Genomic DNA, 19,847 nt, shown 5'->3' on the forward strand with positions numbered 1-19,847 from the left:
TGTACTCAGTGTGGGCTTTGTTATAGCATTTATCTTAAGTTTGTAAACCAGGCCTTTTAAACATAACCGATTTGTCAAGTTATTTGGCCAACAGCGTGTCACATAAGTTGGTTTGGCTAAAATAAAATTATGCCAGCAGTCAGTTGATTCATTTCTACAATCCTTTGTAATTGCATTGTTGGTTCTGGGGCCTAAAGTGTAGTTACCAACGTACTCCTGCCGGCAGCACAGAGTGAGGGGAATTTGTTTGGTACACTCCCACTTTGTCGTAGGACACAGTTCTGTTGTAGGGATGTGCAAATAGTTTTTTCCATCTGGTTCTAAAAAATTTCCAGCACCTGCAATGGAGGTGGCTTTCTCATAGAGAGATCCTTCCACTTTTCTGCACGCTACCACAATCGACTCACCAATTGTTCCAGTTAGGGCTCTAGTCCAGTCCTTCTGATCCCATCCCCACTCACTTGGGCGATATATCTCAGAGTCATGTAGCACTATAGGCTCTAGGTTCAGGTGGTGACCCTTGGGATATGATCCTAGAACATTAGTGTGATGGATGGTAGCTTCAGACCACGACCACTCAGCAGGATTCTGTCCACGGAATTGTGGTAGGATGCAGAAAAGTATCACCAGTGTTATCATGGTTCAGATGATCCTCATGTCCCTCAGGGTTCTTCTGTAAAAGTAAACACAACAGAATCCTGCCACTAAGGGACAGAAAAAGTTAGAATGATGGAATTATCCAGTGTGTATTTATCCGATGCTCTCTCCCTAGAGCATCAGAGGCTACCCATGCATGTTTATTTAGAGGGGTTTTTAGCACTAGTGGTAGTTCCCCTACAGTAGGGAGGTCCACCAGAACAGGTTGTCCAGGGTAATATGCTGGAATCTTGAAATCATCTGGTCTCCCTAGAGAGGCAATTATGCTTGGAGCTATGGGGCAAAAGGCAGTGATTTTGGGACACCCATTTACCCCCCCATCTGTCATTCACACTTTTCACAGCTTCCCATAACCGAACATCCCAATTTCCCTCCTCTGGTTTCAAAAGTCATTCCAAAAGACCATTGGTCCTTTCCACGATCCCGTTAGCCTGAGGGTAGTAAGGAGTGTGAAAAGTCCATTTAATTCCTTCATTTTTTGCCTAATCCTGTACAATTCTAGCAATGAAGTGGGACCCATTATCAGATTGTATTTCCTGTGGTTTGGGGAAAATTCCAAACCATCCCTGCAATGCTTTAACAGTATTATCTCCTGTAGCTCTTTTAAAAGCATTGGCCTGGACCATCCCAGATACAATTTCTACTCCTGCCAGCACAAAGTGTTTAACTCCTGACTTCTTAAAGGGTCCAATATAGTCTACCTGCCACGCGTCCCATAAGCCTTTACCCTTTCTGAAATGCAGAGGGTCATCTTCCAAAGGATGTCTCTCCAGTCTCCAGTCTGCGATTGCTCACAGGTTGATACGCATGTTTTACACCTTTCCTTGGTGACAGGCCAATGCTGGGCAAGAGCTTCCTTGTACAAATCTTTCACACCTGTGTGCTGTCTTTTTACATGCAGCCATTCTAATAGTTGATCCCAGTCCTCTGTAATTTGTTCCTTTTCAGGGGACTTAGTCTTGCTAAATCATCAGCTTTATTGTTCCACTCTCCTGCTGGATTTCCATCTGTCTGGTGAAAGGCTGCCCACCCCAACAAAGTTCCCTTGGCTTGCAATGTTCAAAATTTCTTGCCATTTTTCCTTTTGCCATACTGGAATTCTGTTAACTTCCCAATCATTTTGCTGCAAAAAGGAAGCCACTCAGTACATCCTTTATACACAGCATAGGAGTCCATGTAGATGCAGACAGGAGAGGTATTCTGTACCTCATGTTGGAAAGCACTCCAAACAGCTCTCAGCTCCCCAACCTGAGCACTGCCTTCTCCCTCGGTAATGATTCGTTCACCAGAGGAAATGTGGAGGGCTGCTGCCCTGTATCTCCACACCTTCCCCTCCTGTTTAGCAGAGGCATCAGGGAACCAAGAATTTGCTGATCGTTTGGGGGAGAAAGGAGGGGATACTTTAATTACAGAGGCAGGTTTGTCATGGCTGCTGCCCAAATTCTCAGTTTCTTGTAGCGCTAAATTTTTTACAGCTCCTTCTGTTATTGAGAAAATGTTACAGTAATGTTCAATCTGAGCATACCAGTTTGCAGCTGAGGCCCTTTGGGCCACCCTGTCGGCGGGGGTGGGGTGGGGGATCCCAGTAGTGACTGTCTTAATAACTTTGAAAGGGCCTCTCAAGACAACTGGTTGTTGTTGTGCAATTTTTTCCACTTCTATGAAAGCTAAGCTAACCACAAACAATCCTTTTTCCCAGGTAGTGTATCTTTTCTCAGCATCTTTGAAACCACAGGAATAGAAACCAACAGGCCTTGTTGGACCCTCAGGACCCTGCTGCCAAATGTGTACTGACAGCCCTGAGGAGCCAAATCCCCATTCCAGCTGAAAGGGATCTGTGGGATGGACAGGGTCCAGTGCTTGGTGAGCTGTTGCTTCAAAAATCAGCAATTGCAATGCTTCCTCCTGAGAAGGAGTCCAATCCCATTTCACCCCTTTGCTCAGCAAGTCATGAAGGGGCCTGGCAATTATTGAAAGATCTGGAATGTGTTTTCTCCAGAACACTAATAATCCTAGAGCTTGCAGGGGATCTTTCCTGGATTCAGGCATTTTGATCTGATCTAAAGAGGTTAGGATATCAGGTGGAATACATGTCATACCTCCTTTCCAGCAAATTCCCAAAAACTTCACTTCCTGAGAAGACTTCTGAATTTTCTCTGGGGGCATCTGCAAATCAAGACTTTCTAAGTGAGAGATTATTTTCTGCTGATGTTTCCCTACTACCTCTATTTCACACACACCCCCCCCCCCCAGCCCAGAATGTCATCAATGTATTGATAAACAGCTACAGGATCAGGTTTGGGTGTTTTTTCTAATTCCTAGGCTAAAGTAGGGTGGGCCAAAGTGGGGGAGTGTTTGTAGCCTTGGGGAAGCCTAGTGAAAGTGTATTGCTGTCCTTCCCATGTGAAGGAAAAACGGTCCATATCTTCTGGCTGTATCATAAAAAACATGTCTTTGACATCTATAGTTGCCATGATTGAGTGAGCTTTTTCTTGAATTGATGTCATTAATTCAGCCAAATTTGGGACCGCTGCTGTAAGAGGGTCTGTGTTGGCATTAAGCCTGCAGAAGTCTACTGTCAGCCTCCACTTCTCATTGGGTTTCCAAACTGGCCACACTGGCAAGTTGAAAAGAGAATGGGTATTGACTATCACTCCTTGGTCTCACAAGTCCTGTATAACCAGTTGATGCCCTCTTTGGCACCAGAAGGTAGAGGGTATTGTTTTACATGAGTAATTTTGCTAGACAGTGAGGAGGATGCAGCTTGGAGCAGTCTCATGTTAAGACGTGGCACGCCAAATGACCACAGGAATCCCTCAGAATCTTCCCACTGCCTCCCAGCAATAACATCCATCCCTAATAAATTGTTTCGAATATCCCCAATTTTGACAACTAATTGATTCTGCTCTCCATGGAGTGTGAGTTTTACTAAGGCCACATTCATAGATTCTGTAGTTCCTAGGGCATTTAAAGCACAACATTGTTTCTTTGTTGGAACAATTCTACACTTCTGGGCATCCTTTTTGTTAGTGCAGAGATTTCTGCCCCAGTGGCAATCAGAAAGGTTACAAGTGCCTGTTTGAGGCCTGTGATAGCTGTGATCAATATATCTCCTGATTTATGTTTAGTGAGCATTCTCAGATACATCCATGCTCCAGCCCTTTGCTCACCTATAAGGGATGGAGAGCCTAGTTTCTCTGGTTCTGTGTTTGCTTTGGCTCACATCCTAAATTCTGAGGGAGAGGCTGGGAGAGGGTTTCTTTTGGCTCACTGGCTGGATTCTGAGAAGGGAGGGGTGCACTGGGTTGAACTGATAAATTCGGTTTCTGATAGTGCCAATTATTTATTATTTTCTGTAATTTATCAAGGGGCAAACCATCCATCACCTCTCTGGGGACCCCCCTTTTAACTTCCAACAACCACCAATGGTGGTGGTTAGAGATCTGTTTTACCTTCCCTAAATTTTTACCGTGAGGAGCCCCGATAAACCAAACACCGTTTGTTTTTTCTGATTTCTCCTCCAGGGTTTTTACAGGTCCATATCATCTACTGTAATTAATCAAATCTACTGCAACCTCGCTCCATGCCCAACCTTTATGGCTACTGGCAGGTGAATCAGATTGAGAAGCTGGGGGCTGTGAGGGGATGGAGTATGGAGTGAAACCAGGATCAGTAGATCCAGTTTGGTCAGTGGGGTTACCAAGGAATCTATCTAGTCTCTTTATGGGACCCAAGGCCATTATGGTTTTCTGTAAAGTAATTGCTGTAGGTTTAGGAAGCCCTCAAATTAAAGGAGTCATAATTTCAGGCTTTACAGGTAATTGCATTGGTGACTGAAAACCAGGAATCAACCTTTTTCATGAATCATTTGCAGGCAGGTGGCTTTGTGGGCGCCTTCCAAAAGCTGGTCGGGGGCACTGACTATAGCTAAAGGGTCTCCCCTTTCCAAAGGATTAATTCCCCCGGCCCAGAAAGGCACACATTGTGTCAGGGACCACGTGTCACGCTTATCTCCTGTTGTTAGGAAAACTCCATGTCCCCAGTACCCACTGGCCTCCTGTTCAGTTAATTTAATTTGATCTCCACCAGTGAGGGACACTTGGAAGACATATTCTATCTCCGATTCTTGTGGGAGGCGCCCAAATTCTTTCTTCACCTCAGCCAATTTGGTAGTGCTGAATGGTATTTGTTTAGTTGTGATATGTGGTTCAAAATCTTCATCATTAATATAATTATATTCTGTTTTAACCAGGGGTCTCAAATGAGGGCAGCAGTTTTCTCCACAGTTTTTTTACTGCCTCTAGTTCCTTATGGGGATAAATCTGTTTAATGTGAGGAGTTTCTTTTCCTCTGCCTGTGTTGAGGAATCAGCATTCAGTGAATTCTTAACATGTTCCTCTCTAAGGGCAGCTTGTAACAGATGGATCTCATTCCTTTCTTCATTTAATTGTTTTTTCCAAATTTCAACTAGGTTTTGAAGGGAGTCCATTATAGCTTTTTCCTCACTTCTTCACTTTAAGAGAGTTTTTATAGCTGCTGTGAGACAAGCTCCCAAAACTGAGCAGAGAATAGTTTTATTTTTGCCCAGTTTAAATTTTGTTTCATGTTGTAAAGAACATACTCTATCAATAACATTTTCCAAATTAAATCAGTTACTTTGTGCCCGTTCTTCTCCTCCCAGAGAAAGTTTGGCATTGTGTTTGGCTAGTAGAGCATAAAATTCAGCTTTAAGTTTTGAGCTGAGGTTTTCCGTCATTTTGTGAAGGGACCAAAACCATGACAGGGAGGTGTAGACTTAAGGCACACAACCACACAGCCTCTGCTGTGTTTCCCTTGCTTCCCTGGGTGGGTGAAGAGACTAAATGTGCCTGGGAGGTTCTACTCAGTTACTTCAAGTAGTCCCTTCACTTCCCAGACAGTCCAGATTCACACATACACAAAAACAGTTTCCCTTTTTGCACTAAGAGATCTTTTGTGACATTCTGAAGGCAGAGCCCTCAATTGAGTATGGGGGTGCTTTTCACCTAGGCATGTGCAGTTTGTGGGAAATTTGAGTCACTCCCTTTCCTTTTTAGACAACCGCTCACCCCTTTCGGGGTATCAGGCTCGGTGCGGCTGGAGTGAAACATCCTTCCCCTGTTACAGACTACACACAACCCTGCAAACCCCTCTGTCTGTCAGAATCCTGTCCATGACGGCAATTTAATGTCACGATCCGCTCGTACAAGTGGGGTTGTGATGGTTCATTAACTGATCTCAGAGTGCAAAAACAACAGAGAGGGGATTTCAGTATTAATCAAAACAAATGCACCTTTTATTGAGTGCCCAGAGCAGAAGCAATAGAAGGATTAGAAAGGAGATAAAGGATAGAGGGAGAGAGAAGAAGACAGGGGTGGGAATAGCTACCAATGGAGAGACAAAATCCTCGTGGTCCAGCCAATAGATCCATCTTGTCACGTGGGGGAGAATCTCAAATTCTTTGCATAACTCAGGGGTTTTTTATAGTCATCCACCAAGGGGAGAACAGATAAAAGACAATGGAGAATAAGTCTATTGAAAATGAGTAAGACAGTCCATGTTCCAAAACAGGACAAATCAGTCTCAGCGGTGAGCAAGACCCATTGTTTTCAGGATTGGTGTCTATGAGAAACCAGTCTTGGTGCAGCAAACACACCTGCAGGCAACACTTGGCAAACATCCCACTTCAGTCAGGCCCGCGCCCCTGTGTTAGAATTTTAATGGTCTCAGTCTCAGTCCTTGGGAGGAGGCTTCCCTTACAGCGCTTGTGAGGCAGATGAGGGATCTTCTATGGGGGGATCACCAGAGTTACCCCAGAAAGTTCATCTGGCCAAGAGGTGGGGAAATTCATGGGCCATTGTGATGAGCAGGGATCGTGAAGCAGGTGTAAGTGTACAGAGCAAGCCGCTCCCTGTCAGCCCCTGCTCAAAGCAGTTGTAACGTGGGGGCACAGCAAGCACAGCTGCAAACAATCACTTGGCGAGCATCCACCCCAACCAGGCCAGAACTCCAGCCAGGGTCCTCAGGGTCTTCCTCTCTGTCCTTGTGATGGTCGTGAGGCAAATGAGGGAAACTTCAGACCATCTCTTACAGCAGTTTACTTTATCTCTTCCTCAACAATCCCCACTCTGGGAGATATCTTCTGTTATTGGGTCCTTGAGTGTCACTGCATGACTGATGAAAAATTCATCATCCCATTGTGAGATGCTCCGGCCAGAGGGAGGAGCCAAGCATTCCTACCTGGATATAATTTGACATTTGGAAGAAGAGAGACAGCCTTTTCCCACTGGATTCCCAGAGGAGCAGCTTTCTTTTCCACTGCATTCCCAGAGGAAGTCCAGGCCCATCTACGCCACCACTGGAGCTTCAGAGGAAAACTCCACCCTTCTACAGGATCACTGCTTCAACAGAACCCCACCTGTCACTGCAGGAGCACTGCAGCCTCCATTTAATAGGACTGCTACCAGCACTGTGACCCACAGGGTGTCAGGTCATATTCTGACTCTGCCAGTGGGGTTTTTTGTTTGTACTATTGCGTTTGTATTTTTAGTTTTCCTAGTAAAGAACTGTTATTCTTATTCCCATATCTTTGCTGGAGAGCCTTTTAATTTCAAAATTATAATAATTCAGAGGAAGGGAATTTACATTTTCCATTTCACAGGAAGCTCCTGCCTTCCTTAGCAGACACCTGTCTTTTCAAACCAAGACAGAATGTCATCCATATAATGTAGTATGATGGCATCTGGGAAGGTCCTTTGGGTGGGAGATAGGACATTGGCCATGTACCACTGGCACAGAGGGTGAGTTTTTCTCACTTTGTGGGGGGACTTGCCAGTGGTACCGCTTCAGATGTGCCTGTTCAGGGAGGGGATGGAAAAAGCGAATCTGGGAGCATCTCGAGGATAGAGAGGGATGTTTAAAAAGTGGCCTTTGATATCCATGACCAGTCTCCAATCATGGGGAAGCATGAAGGGAGAGAGAAGGCCAGACTGCAATGACTTTGTTAATTTTACAAAGATCATGGAGGAGCGTCCACCTGTCCTTGCCAGGTTTTTTGAGAACAAAGACAGGGGAGTTCCAAGGGCTGTTGGAAGGTACAATGTGGCCCTTGGAGAGCTGCTCCTCCACAAGAAGCTCAAGGATATGTAATTTCTCTGTTGAGAGTGGCCACTGATCCACCCACGGTGGGGTGTCAGTCTTCCAGGTGATTGTGGGGTGGTGCACTCTGCAGTGGCCCCAAATAGAAATCCCGGGACAGAGGTGGAATATCAAGTCAAGCTCCCCACTGGGACAACAGGTCCCTGGCCCACAGGGTGGTGGGTGCCCTGACTACAAATGGCCTGATGGTGGCAGTTTGGCCCTCCAGTCCCTCTGTTGTGATAATACGCTCGCTCCTCATGGAGATGGCAGCTCCTCCAATCACTGAGGTGACTCCAGTGACAGGAGTCAGCTCCTGGTTCAGGGGCCATTGAGGTTGTGTAATGAGAGTAACGTTGGCCCCTGTGTCCACCATCCCTTGCAGGTGGATGTCATTACCTTTATTCAACTGACTGCACTTTATAAGGGGCTTGTCTTGGCCCATGATTTCAACCCAGAATGCCATTGGGTGCTCTGGGATATTGTCTATGCTTAATGGCAATAAAAAGGCTTGGGCGATCACAGTCTCTCTGTGCAGGAAGTGTGGTGGTTTTGTGCAGCAGAAAGTGACTGTGATTTCGTCACTTGGCCCAACAGTTTGTACTTCCACTATAATATGTATTTCATTTGGTCCATGAATACATTACCTATTACCAGCACATCCCTCAGGCCCTCTAGGGGTCCATATTTTCTGGTGGGAATACGATAGAAAGCAGAGTCATCAAATTGTATAGACAAAGCACTCACCAGTTGGTGTCACGTCCTGACCTGAACTTGCTGGAAAGCCTTGGTCACTCTGGTCTGTTGTTGGGAGTATGAAGAGCTCCATGGGAATTTCCCACGTATTGGACCTCCAGAATAGTGGGGAGGGTACAGTGAAACAGCTTTCCATTTGCTGTCTTCACACGGGGCCACCCTGCAGTCTGTTGGAAATTTTTTGGCTGATAATGGTGCTGGTGGTGGTGAGGTTACTGGTGATAACAAAACTGAGAACAGTTGTTAGAATGTCTGTTGCAATCCATACAGTGTGATGAATGTCACCTCTTTGGTGGCTGCTGGTCTTTAGGCATTTTGTATTCTGGACAGTCCTTCAAAAAAAGGCCCAGTTCCCCACAATTAAAACATTTTGCAGCGTCTTGGGATGTTAAAAAGGCCCTCTCCCTTAGAGATTGCCCTTGCCACGGTGTGTTCAGTGGAAGATAATTTGTTGCAGGCCTCATCCATCTGGTTGATTGTAGGTTCTGGGTCTTAATATTGTTTTGCACTCATTGTTTGCCTTTGCCAAGGCCATTTTATTTAGCACTTCCTTCTTGGCCTCTGGGCCTTCTATTTGTCACTCAAGTGCAACTTTAAGTCTGTCTACAAATTTCATGAAAATTTCACTTGCCCTTGTTTAATGTTAGTGAAGCTCTGTGTATGTAGGGTGTCGTCGAGAGTGAGGAGCAGGGATGTCTTTGCAGCAGTGGTGATGCCACTGAGTGCAGCTTCTTGTAAATCCTTTGCTTGGTCTTGTGGCTTCTGGAAGTCACCTTCTCTTGCCATTTGTTCAAGGGTTAAATTTGGTTTGTTGGCATCTTTTGAATATGTGTCCTCCAGTGATTTGAGATGCCTTTTTTACTGCCTCTCCCACAGCATGTACTCGACCGGGGTGTGAGACTCTGTCCAAAGTTTCTCCCATCTGCCTCATGATCGTCATTGGGGACCACTGAAGAAAAGACCCTTGTCTGAAGTTTCTGGCCCTGTTGGAGAAAGTTACGTGCCAACGGCTCCGAGACCTGAGCACAGTGCTAAACTATTGTTCACAGGTGTTGTTTGCTGTATGCTACACTGAGCCCAATGAGAAGAAGAAGGGGGCATCTTGCCTTTTTGCAGCAATAGCCTTGGAAGCTGTCCCACCTCTCGGCCTGGCTGGATTCTCCTGAGTTCTGGGTGGTCCCCCCACAGAAGACCCTCACCTGTTTTACAACCACCGTGACAGACAGACTGAGATGTAAGGAGCCTCTCCATCAAGGACTGAGACATGAAACCCCCATGTGAAAAGGCCCCTCTGCTCCTTCCAAGGACTGGGACTGAAACCCCCAGCCCGGGGCAGGTGTGTGGGGGAGGCAAGCTGACCAAAGCGAGATGTTTGCCTGCAGGTTGTGACCGCTGGACCAAGAAGACAATGGCTCTCATTTACTGCTGAGAACATGGACTACCTGTTACATCTATTCTTTATTGTATCTGTTTACCCCCCTCACAATTTCCAATAGAGTTATCATAATAAAAACCTCTGAGTTAGCGAGAGATTTCAAGATCTCCCAAGACGTGACCTGGTGAGCTCCATTGGCTGGACATAAAGGACTTGGCTGTTCTATGTTTGGTAGCTATATACCTTCCTTTCTCTTCCTCCCTCTTTTCCTTATTTTTCCCTTTTTCCCCCAATTCCTCCCCAATGCATTTGGTTATTCAATAAAGGTGCATTTGTTTTGATTATCACTGCAAACCCCCCTGTGCCGTGTCGGTTTTTTGCACCCTGAGATCAAATCCACGAACAATCACAAAACCCGTTCGTAAGGATGGATTGTGACACGGGGAGAGTAGGCAGTTCATGATATTTTTATTTTCATGCACGACCAAGACAGGAGAAGAGAAGGTGGCTCCCAGCAAGTTTTTTAAGAAATGCAATTCCCGACCATATTCCTTAGCCACTTTGCAGAGCTCCTTCAATTCCCCATAGGGGATCGGCTCCCAGGAATTGATTGCAGTCACTCTTCTGCTGTGTTTACATATAATTGGCAAGCCCACAATCTTTTTGGTGAGCTCTGAGCCCTCCCAGTGGCTTCCCTCTGCAGCTTGGCCCAGTGATCCTCAGACTCAGGACTGGAATCCAAGTCTGGGAATCCCTACTCTCATCCTCCGAGGAGGATGGAGGGCACTTGATGACTGCATGGAGCCTCTTGGGGCAGCCAGAATCTGCCTGTTTGTGGGCAGCTGTGGAAGCCAATATGGGCTCCTTCTGGTCGCTGTCATCACCACTTCTGGCTCCAGTGTTGTGGGAATGGGAATGGGAGGGACCATCAGGAGGAGTCAAGAGAGGAAGGGGTAGGGTTGGTGGGCACAATGGGGAGGGGATTCCCGATAGAGAGGGGAAGTCCCAACATGGACACACTTCCTGACACAGAAGGGAGGGGCAGGGCGCGATTACAGGAATAGAGAAAGTGGGAGGAGGGTCAGAGGTGTCATTTTTGGCAGGACAGGGAGGTGACAAAATGGCCATTGCCTTTGTGGGGTCAGCACCATTTTGTGGAGAAAGGGCAGGAAAACTTGGAGAGGGAGAAGACAAGATGGCGGGGCTGGCCACATTCCTGGTACCATCTGGGAGAACAACTGGGGGTGGTAGAACTGGGTACATGGGCATTGGTAAGAGGGTTAGGAGAGAGCCCAAGGCAGCATGGCCAGTGCTGCCCTGGAGAGGGGACAGAGGACACTGGGAGATGTCAGGGTGATGGTAGCAACCCTGTGCCTGCTGCAGGATCCATCTCCCGATCCTCCCTGAGGCAGGGAAGAGGGTTTAGGGATGCGAGGGGAGGAACAGGGAGAAGGGGTGTTAAACTGGGGTCCCGAATGTTTCCCAACATTTTCTACAGACGTAACAATAAGGCCAAAGGATAAAATATCCCCACTGAAAGATCCCCTTTAACTCAAAGAATGTAGAAACTTTTTCCCTATATGGTCCCAGAACTCATTAGAACGGATTCCCTCATAACATCAGGAAAATGCTTGAACAACCAATGAATAAAACATTTTAAATCTCCCTTTGAAAAATGAAAATTTTCCCCAACAAGGATTCCTTTAACTTGGGTATAAACTTCCCTCTGTGGGTGGGTCAGTTTGGCTCCCATCCCCACACTTCCTCCCAACATCCAAGAGGAAAAGAAGGCAAAGGAAAGACAAAAAAGGGTGACCCCCAAATATAGTACTCACATGACAGTGGGTCAACAAAACCTCTCCAGGTTGTCCGTCAGCTTCAACCGATCTTCTCGCCTCAAGAACGTTGCCGGTCGCCTGTGTGATTCCCCCAATAAAACTTAGGAGTCTCCTCTGGGAATTGGCTGCTCTGAACATGGCTCAATTTCAGTAGCCAAAAAGCTACTGAAGACACCTCCAGGAATGCTCCAAAGAGGTCCCTGTTCAGGCTGCCAGCTGTCACAAGCCGCAAGCCCGTTGGTGGTGGAGAGAGAGGCAGCGGAGCCGTGACCTTCCAGAAGTGTCTCCAGTAATGAAGCCGCTCGGTGGCACAGGCACACACACACACACACACACACACAACCACTGCAGCACACACTTCTCTCGTAGAATCACCAACGATAAAGAAATGGGAAGGGTCTTTGTATAGACGCCAGAGAAGGAGGTTTATTCCAGCCACGCACAAAGTGGTCCAGAGACAAAGACAAAAAGAACAGTGGAAAGTCTGGGTTTAAATACAGGGGAAAAGAGGGGCGGAGCAGAGCATCAGGGCCAATGGGCTGAGGGCTCAGGGCAGTACAGAGGGGAGACAAGGGGTGGCAGCCAATAGGGTAAAGAGGGTGGGACACTGAGGCAATATGGGGCCAATGGATAAGCAGGGATGGGAGAACATTCAAGGACACATAAATATAAGGAAAAAGGGAGGGAGAGGCCAACAGTCCAACCAGGGAGGTAGAACTGGGTACATTTGCATATACAACAAAGCATCCTGGAAGAGTGTCTGCTCAATTGCCCTGAACAGGGGAGATTTCTCCAACTTGGGGTCTGTCTGTCTGTCCAAAGGCCTATAATGGCCTTTGTTCTGTAGGCCCACCGGTCTCCACAGATGCTCAGTAGAAAAAGGGGTTAGAAGCTTTGCTTGTGAAATTTGTGGGACATGCAAACCAGAATATTGCAGCCCTCATGATTGACCACCTGGCCAGAGAAGGAAGCCACTCAGACCCTGTTGGGCAAACCCATATTCCTAGTGAGGCCCTTGAGGGTATTACTGAAGCTCTGCATAGCACATTTTTAAAGGTTCCTGATGCTGTGACCCCCCAAAAAGTATTTACTTATGTAAAGCAAGGACTGGCGGAGCCTTATATGCAATTCAATGGCTGCTTGAAACAAGCTCTTAAAAGACAAATTGAGAATGACATTGCCAGAGAGGTGTTGCTTTCAAAATTAGCTGCTGAAAATGCTAATGAGAATTGTAAAAAACTTCTGAAGTGCTTGTCTAAGGAGGAACTCACCCTGCTGTAAATGATAGAGGCATGTAACCACCTGTGTGCCTTCAGCATAGGGCAACCGTTACTAATGAACCTTACTGTGGGGGCTGGTATAGCAAATGCCTTTGTGTGGAAGGGGCCAACAGCGGGCCTGTTAGCTAAAGGAGTGAGAAGAAAGGTAAGAAGCAAGAAGTTGATAAGGATTCTCTCCAAGGCTGTAACTAAGGAGACCAAGAGAAGTGAGGAATTGAAGAAAGATGAGAACTTTGCAGCTGGATGAAGTATTTTTAGAAAGTCAGTTGAAGACACTGTAACTTATCACCAATGATGTTATGTTGATTTATTGTGGCAAATAGTTAGGGTAGAAGAAGTATAAACAATTAGAAAGTGTATAAAAGGTCAGCCATGTTCGATAATAAAGAGTTGCCATCTGAGACTGCTTGTGGTCTCTGCCTTGTGTCATGACTGCCTTGAAAGCGACATCTGGTAACCCCAACGTGATTCAACACCCTTAAGAACATACTTGATCTGGACCCATACGGGCTCCTAGAGACTGGCAGCCATGACTCACTGGGACGTAGTGGGGGAGGCAGCGTTGGTGCAGCTGAGAATGGTGGGTGGAAGCCACAGGGAAGTCCAGACCTGATTTTCTCCTATCAAGACACCTGGAAGTAGGTGAGCCACCAACTAGTAATAATGGGAAATAATTTATCTAATGAAGAAGAGACTGTTTTGGCTACATGGAAAGTTTTGTTAAGAAATAAGGGAATTAATACTTCAGACTATGCCCTTCGTAATATATTGCTGTGGGCTAAATCACAGGATTTTGGCACTGATCCTGACACAGCATTTAGTGTTAAAGTGTGGAAAGAAGTCGGGGACAGACTGTGGGAAGTCATCTGAGTGGGAGATAAAACTGTTGTTGATCTAGCTGTTACCTGGGGATCGCTTTTTGAGGCATTAAAGGAATGGAAAACAGAGCGAGAACAAACAGAGCAGGACGCAGATGAAGAATCAGTGTTGATAACAGAAATTGATAAGGGGGATGAGGCAGAGGGGGCCTCTGATGGGGAACTTGGTGAATCTATCCTTGAAGAAGGTGCAGGTGCCATGCAAGTTACCAGGCAGGCTACCAAAGCTTCCAGGAAAGCTGCCAGAGCTTCTGGGCTGGATGCCAAAGCTTCTGGGACAGCTGCCAAAGCTTCTGGGAAAACTGCCATAGTATCTCCTTATCAGACTCAATTTAAGTCACAGCTGCGCAGCAGCTCGCAATGGTGCCTGTATACACCACACCACTGCACCAGGTAGCTGAAATGTCTTTAGCAGAGAGAGAAACCCAGCCGTCTGCCCCCCTGTTTCCCTCTGCTCTAGCCCAGCCATCTGCCCCTTCGCTCCCCTCTGAGCTGCCTGAACAATCTCCAAGGTCGTATCCTCCATTACCTGACAGTGACAGCGACAGCGAATCAAGTGATGAGTCGCCCGCAGTAACATCTGAGTTGGGGCAGGGAACTGTTGACAGTTCACCTTCTAATAGCTCCAGCCTTATTGCCCCATGGACTTTGCCCCCATGTCAAGTAACTGGGCTTCCTTGACAGACTCAGGAATTTTGGGAATTTGTTAGGAAGAAAGCAGCTGAAGAAAAGAATTGGAACATGATAGAAAGATTAGGTGTTCCAAGAGTACCTCAGGAGAACAGTGCTAATGCAAATGTTGCCTGTGATAACCCTATCTATGGCTTTTCCAGTTTTTAAAGCAGCTCCTGGAACAGGGCAGGATGACTGTCATCACGTCTTTGCCTGGAAAGTTGTGCAAAATCTCCAATCGAAAGTGGCTCAGTATGGCATTAATTCCTCAGACGTAATGCAATTAATATGTGTAATTAATGCAGATATGCTTGCACCTTATGACATCAGGCATATTGCTACTATTTCATTCCAGCCAGTACAATACAGTGTATTTCAAGACACTTGGAGGCGAGCGGCTGAACGCACAGCTGTAACAAATATGCAGTTGCCTCAACACGACCCTCATCATGCTGTGGGTGTTGATGCCCTACTGGGCACTGGGCCTTTTGCTAACCCAGATTCACAGGCAAGGTGGGATCCTTCAATTTTGGCACAAGCTCAGCAAATTGGCATGAGTGCTTTAATTAAATCAATGGAAATGGCAGCTCCAAAACAGAGATATGATACTATACAACAAGGGATGAGAAAACCATTTTTGCAATTTGTGGAAGAGCTTGCTGCAGCTATTGAAAAACAGGCAGATGATGAATCTTTGCGACACAAATTCTGTATACATTTGGCTAAAGAAAATGCAAACTCAGGCTGCAGAAAGATTATTGACACTTTACCTGAGGAACCCACATTGCCTGAAATGATTACTGCTTGCTTGAAAGTTGGTTCAGTAGACCATAAAATAGCAGCTCTTGCTGCAGTTCTAAGACCTTCATCAAAATGCTATAATTGTGGACAGCAAGGGCACGTAAGGGCACAGTGTAACGCCCAGAAAATAACATCTAAGCCAAGCGCAAACAGCAATGTTGTGTGCAATTGTTGTGCTAAATTTGGGCACTATGCTAAACAATGCAGGAGTAAATATCGTGCAAATGGTCAGCTGTTGCAGGGAAACAGGAAGAGGAGCACAAAGGGGCATGTGGGAAAACAAATACCCCAAGAACCACAGCAGCAAATATGGGCCTCCCCAGCACTGCAAAGCTAAACATTTGTGAACAATACTAAGGGGCAACAAGTGGGTCTGCAGGGATTGATATACCCACCACTGACACAGTAACCATTCTGACAAAAGAAATGTGCAAAGTGCCCCTCGATGCCTATGGTCCAATAGGATGGGGATTGAGTGCGTTTTTGATGGGAAGATCAAGTACCACACTTAGAGGTATTCATGTGCATCTAGGGCTTATTGATGCTGATTATTTAGGACAGATTCATGCTATGGTATCCATCGATGACCCTCCTGTCACTATTCAGAAAGGAACTTGCATTGCTCAAATTGTACCTATTGTGAGTTCTGTTCCAAATACAGTGGGCCGAAGTCGTGGCACAGGAAGTTTTGGATCAACAGGGGTACCTCAAGTGTTCTGGGCTGAGAAAGTTACGGAGAACCATCCAGAAAAGACATGTATCCTCACCACCAGTGGATGTCATCCAGGAACCATATCAGTAACAGGCTTGATTGACACTGGAGCAGATGTCACAATACTCTCGTGACTTTGCTGGCCTCAATCGTGGCCTCTCACTCATGCAAGTTTTGGACTTCTGGGGTTGGGTGGTGCTACAACAGGTGGCCTGTCAGCCATTGTAATTAATGTGAAACATCCTGATGGCCAACAAGCTAACATCAGACCCTATGTTGCCAATGCTCCTCAAAGTTTGTGGGGACGACATTGTTTATCTCAATGGGGTGTCAAAATTACTACAGATTTTTAATGGGGGCCACTGTGATGCAGGGCAATGAACGTCCAGTTGTAGCCTTGATATGGTTGACAGATAAACCTGCCTGGGTTGACCAGTGGCCCCTTACTACTGAAAAGCTTACTGCCCTGCAAGAGTTAGTCACAGAACAATTTCAAGCAGGAAATATTGAAGAATCATTCAGCCCCTGGAATACCCCTGTTTTTGTAATAAAAAAGAAATCGGGAAAATGGAGACTTTTATATGATTTACGGCAGATAAATGCTGTAATGGCAACAATGGGAGCTTTACAACCAGGCCTTCCTACGCCTACAATGATTCCACAGGAATGGCAAATAGTTGTCATTGATCTGAAAGATTGTTTCTTCACTATTCCATTGGCTGAGCAAGACAAAGAAAAATGTGCTTTTACTCTGCCTTCCATAATCATGCTGAACCCTGAACCCAATAAAAGATATCAATGGAGGGTACTTCCCCAAGACATGAAAAATTCGCCAACTATTTGTTAATGGTTTGTGGCACAGGTCTTGTCAAAAGTGCAGGAGCAATTTAATAACTGCTACTGTTATCATTACATGGATGATATCTTGTTGGCATCTGATAACAAACAACAGTTATCAGCTCTTAAACAATGTGCTGTAACAAATTTGAAAGCTTTTGGTCTGATCATTGTCCCAGAGAAAGTGCAGGAACACATGCCTTGGAAATACTGGTATGTTAGTGACTAACACTCAAGTTATGCCTCAACCTGTGAAGTGAGACATTGATGTTAAAACTGCTACTGATGTACAGAAATTGGTTGGTTTAATAGGTTGGATTAGATCATATTTAGGCATAACTAATCATCAGATGCAACTATTGCATGATTTGCTGTCAGGCACCACCTCCTCTACTGATGAGAGGCAATTGACCCCAGCAGCAAAGACCCTAGAAGAAATTGAATTAGCCTTAGCACACACATTTGTTAACAGATTAGATACCTATGTTGGTGTTCAAGTGTTTATTTTGAAGGACCATTAAATACCGTGTGGAATACCGTGTCAATGAAGTGATAACTGGGAAGATCAACTGCATATTCTGGAATGGATATTTTTATCTTTCAATAAAGATAACAAAACAGTAAAGCCTCTTGCTGCTCTAAAAGAGAGACAAACTCACCAAGTCCCTCTGTGGGCTGTAGCTCAGCTCACTCAGTCCCTTATCAGTCCTTCTGGTGCTGGAAATGCCGCGGCCCAGGCCCGGCCCGGTGGGCCACAGGTGTGAGCTGCCCGTGCTCTTCTGGTGTTCAGGCCAGAGCAGGTTTAAACAGGTCCAAAGAAAAGGGAAAAAAACACCACAGTTCAGGAACTTCTTTGCCTCAGCTAGCTAAAACTAACTAAAAGCAAAGGAGAGCTCTGTCCCGCTGTCTGTCCATCCACAGACAACACAGTCCCAGAGCAGAAATGTGGAGGAGTGAGTGCAGTTTCTGAAAATAAACTCTGCATTTCTTCTCTCCCCCTTCACTCTCAGGACGAGTCTTAAAGGTATAAAACTTATTATTCAGCATAAACAGAACAGACGACTGGGGATACAAGCACCAAATAGTCAACCCAGAATATACCTCAGGGACTATTCAGTACTCCCTGATGTCACCAGAAGAAGGATTAAATACAAAAGATTTTATGGAGTTGAAAGTCAACAAATCGGCTCTCCCTAAGGAATTCCCATTGTAGGTCTGCGTCCTGATGGAGGTTCCTGCCTCTGGGTTTATCTAGGTGCCCACAGGGAACCAGGAAGATGTGGAGCCCCCCAGCCAGATGCCTTCCAACTTGGATCACCAGGACCACGGATCATCAGGGCTCTGCCCAACGGGGGTCACTGGGGATCATCCGATGCGGATCCTCTCATGGGGGATGGAGCTGGAGCAGCGCACAAAGCTCTTCCCACACTCGGGGCACTCACAGGGCTTCCCTTAGTGGCGCCTCCGTTGGTGTTGGGTGAAAGTTGAGCTCAATGAGAATCTCATCCCACACTCCCCACACTCGTAGGGCCTCTCCCCGGTGTGGATGCGCCGGTGCAGGGTGAGGGTGGAGTTTTGCTTGAAGCCCTTCCCACAGTTGGGGCAGCGGAAGGGCCTCTCCTCGGTGTGACTCTGCTGATGTTTGAGAAGATCGGAGCTCCTCTGAAACCTCTTCCCACATTGGGGACACTTGTAGGGCCTCTCCCCAGTGTGGGTGCCCTGGTGTTTTCTCAGGTCAAAGTGCCACCCATAGCTCTTCCCACATTCCAAGCAGGTGTAGGGCCGTTCCCCCGTGTGGATGACCTGGTGCCGAATCAATGCTGAGCTTCCTCTGAAGCTCCTCCCACATTCCCCACACTCAAAGGGCTTTTCCCCAGTGTGGATCTTCTGGTGTTCCGTCAGCTGGCACTTGATGCTGAAGCTCTTCCCACATTCCCCACACTCAAAGGGCTTTTCCCCAGTGTGGATCCTCTGGTGTTGGATCAGGATGGAGCTCTGGCTGAAGCTCTTCCCACACTCCTCACACTCAAAGGGCTTTTCCCCAGTGTGGATCCTCTGGTGTTGGATCAGGACAGAGTTGTGGCTGAAGCTCTTCCCACATTCCTCACACTCAAAGGGCCTCTCCCCTGTGTGGATCACCTGGTGCTGGATCAGGTCTAAGCTCCGACTAAAACCCTTCCCACATTCCAAGCACTTGTGGGGCTTCTCCCTGCCATGAGGCTTCTCCACCAGCTCTGAGCTCTGGCTGGATCTCTGGCCGCCTTCCTGGCTCAGGGGGGGCTCTTTCCTCCCTGCAGCTCCCTGGGCTGGGTTTGCAGCCCCTCCTCCTGTGGAATCTCCAGGGCTTTTCCTCCTCCTCCATCCAGACACGCCCTAGGAATGAAAAATCCTGGTTTGGGGAAAAAAACAAGATGAGAGTGCCTTGGACTGGGAGTTCCTCCTTGTCCAAGTTCATCTCATTAGGTCATTGGGCATCTTGTGTCTCTAAGAACCTCCAAAACACCACAATTCAGCACAAAAGTCCTCCAAACATCAAGACACAGATCAAAAACTTCCCAAACATCAAGATTCAGCAAAAGCCCCCTCCAAATATAAAGATTCAGCCCCCACAAAAAAACAAAGCACCAACAATTAGCCCAAGAAAGCTCAGAAACACCAAGATTCACCCCTGGGAAAATCATGGATCCCAATCCCCTGTCACCTGCTGCATGTGGGGGGGGGGGGGGGGGCAACACTCCTGGGGCTGGGGTCAGAAGCTGCAGACACAGGGAGAGGTGGAACCTTGTGCTGCTTCCTCTTCCTGTTCCTCTTCCTGTGTCCCTACTCTTCCTTACACTCCTCTTCCTCCTGCTATTCCTCCTCTTCCTCCTGCTATTCCTCCTTCTC

General features: G+C 46.7%; 1 protein-coding gene and 2 pseudogenes across 1 annotated transcript in view; 1 reads left to right on the forward strand and 2 right to left on the reverse strand.

Moving 5' to 3' along the window:
* Positions 1 to 19,847, forward strand: part of LOC143691863 (class I histocompatibility antigen, F10 alpha chain-like) — a 56,765-nt gene that overhangs the window by 18,422 nt on the left and 18,496 nt on the right. The window lies entirely within an intron of this gene.
* On the reverse strand, positions 3,925 to 8,188 carry LOC143695867 (uncharacterized; annotated as a pseudogene).
* Positions 18,327 to 19,671, reverse strand: LOC143695868 (uncharacterized; annotated as a pseudogene).

Source organism: Agelaius phoeniceus, chromosome 27, assembly GCF_051311805.1.
Source record: "Agelaius phoeniceus isolate bAgePho1 chromosome 27, bAgePho1.hap1, whole genome shotgun sequence".
NCBI lineage: Eukaryota > Metazoa > Chordata > Aves > Passeriformes > Icteridae > Agelaius > Agelaius phoeniceus.